The sequence below is a fragment of the Microtus ochrogaster genome, chromosome X (genome assembly GCF_000317375.1).
Source record: "Microtus ochrogaster isolate Prairie Vole_2 chromosome X, MicOch1.0, whole genome shotgun sequence".
Classification (NCBI taxonomy): domain Eukaryota; kingdom Metazoa; phylum Chordata; class Mammalia; order Rodentia; family Cricetidae; genus Microtus; species Microtus ochrogaster.
In genome coordinates, this window is record NC_022026.1 from 16,638,526 (window position 1) to 16,641,017 (window position 2,492).

The window sequence follows — 2,492 nt, forward strand, 5'->3', positions numbered from 1 at the left end:
CTCTCTCTCCCCCACCTCTCTCTCTGACACAGGCTGAACGATATCAGATGGCTACTCCTAGAACCTACAATCAAATGATAGCACCAAACTGCTCAATTCTAAATTCACAGACAGCTGACCACCCCTGAATCAGTCAGCTGTGGCCAAAGAGGGTGTTGTGTTGTACAAGTAGCCATTCTTATAAGGATGAAGATTTAGGAGTGGGGGGACAATGCCCAAAAAGGGAAGGGGAAGGTAGGCCAGGAAGACAATCTGAAAGGCATTCACTGACGTAACTCCTAACAAATACTACAGAAGAGTGTTAAATTACAAGCATTCAAGCTTCTCCTTAACTTCTGTTGGAAAAGAGGCCAAATCAAATAGTGCTCAAAGATCTGCCATTTGCGCATAGATATGACTCTGGCAATAATTTCAAATGCATTGTCTTCAGTTACTATCAATTGAATTATAAAATCTAAAACAATAAAAAAGAAACCTCACTGTGTACTTTCATGAACCTAACCTTCTTTCCCCTGTATTTCAAGTGTCTGCAAGTCTCTGAATACAAGAGTCAACAACTTAAATTTTATTCTGGTTTGTGCTACTATTCACAATAATTAAGACAGATAATCAGTGTAGATGCCCATTTGCAGACTAATAGAAAAAAAAGGTGAGGCGCATATATGCAATACAGTTTTACTCAGCTGAAGAAAAATAATAATCAGGTCATTTTTAGAAAAATAAAATTATGTAGGAAAATGTATGGAACTGGCTAAATTACCTAGATTTGGCCAAACTGGCCAGATTGGCCAAATCTATTAACCAATAAAGCAAATTAATGAGTCCAGAAAGACCAGCATCATATAGTTTCTCTGATAAGTGAAAACAAAACAGTACCACCTTTGAGCTGAAAATAAGGTGAAATATTAGGAAAGGGGAAGGGGTCCAGGGAGAGGAGCTTAGGAAGGCAATTACAATTAAAGTCTGGTCTGTGGCGTACATGTAAATATTAAAACAAAACTCCCTGATTTGTATAATTAGTAGGACTGAATAACTGTAACTTTTAAAATCTTATTTTTCATAAGGTTCTTGAGACTACAAAAGGTCTTATTAGCTGAGTCTTGAGTGTTTTTTTTCAGCAGCAGAATACTGCCTCGTGCGTGTGAGGCTCTGGTTTCTACCCCCAGCACTGTAAAACAAAACGAAACAAAGCAAAACAAAACAAAAAAAGAAATCAACTTTTTGCTTTATACATTTAAGAGGATACAATGAATGATACATGCATTAGTCCTGTCAAAAAATACCAAAATTTTGCCTTCAAATCATTTTCAAACACAATCCAAACACACTAAAATTTTGTGGTACATCTTTCCCATTTTGTATTCTCTCTCTCTCTCTCTCTCTCTCTCTCTCTCTCTCTCTATATATATATATATATATATATATATATATATATATATATAGGCATATATATATATGCCTTATAACAGTATGTTGTTGGAATTGGCATAGGCCATTAATATACTCAAATGAGTGAGTTGGATCTGGTGGCAGTTAAGAAGATGCGGGCTACATAAATTGAACCATTTGTGTGTGTTTCCCAATCCCCTCTTGAGAAAGACATCTTTTGTGAGAAGAGGGGGAGGTTCAACTCTTCAGGAAGGAGTCATGCAAAAAAAAGGAGCTGATTTTCTACTTAGACTCATGAAAAGTCATTGAGAGGATGCATGTAAATAAGGGTTGCAAGGTCAGTCCTTTAGGCTGATTCTTAACATTCCAGACCACGACTTTCTGCAAAGCACCAGGACCCTCTTCAAAGGCCACCTTTGCCCAGTTCCCAACCTGCTGGTGCAAGGTGGAAATTCCATTTTGAGACCTATAGTAAGAGTAATCAATACTGGTTTTTAATTATTTATATCTTTACTTTATGTGCATTGATGTTTTGCTTGCACCTGTCTGTGTGAGGAGGTTAGATTCCCTAGAACTGGAGTTACAGACAGTTGGAAGCTTCCAGGTGGGTTCTGGGAATTGAACCTGGATCCTCTGGAAGGGCAGCCAGTTCTCTGTGCTCTTAACTGCTGAGCCATCCCTCTAGCTCTTCAATACTATTTTTATTATGCTTTTCTATTTACAAATCACTTCCATATGCATTTTCTTATTAGATCCAATCAATTCATTTTACAGATAAGGCTATTGGTCTAAGGTAGAGCAGCAACTGCCATGGTTACACAGCCAGTAAGTCACAAATCCATGATTCAAAGCTAAGATTTTGGCTCCAAATCCTGTGACATCCTGAGCATACCACATAGCTACTCCACAGGGCTACACTGTTGGAAACTCTCCAAGCCAAAGGATAGCATGGCTTCCTGCTTTGAGTGACAGAAGATTTAAAGATAGTGCTGCAAGGCAGGGATACGGTGTCACAGCCTTGAGTTTTGTTTGTGGAATGAGTGACCACAGTGGGTGATGTTCAAATGTTTTATAATCACGCACGCACGCACACACACACACAC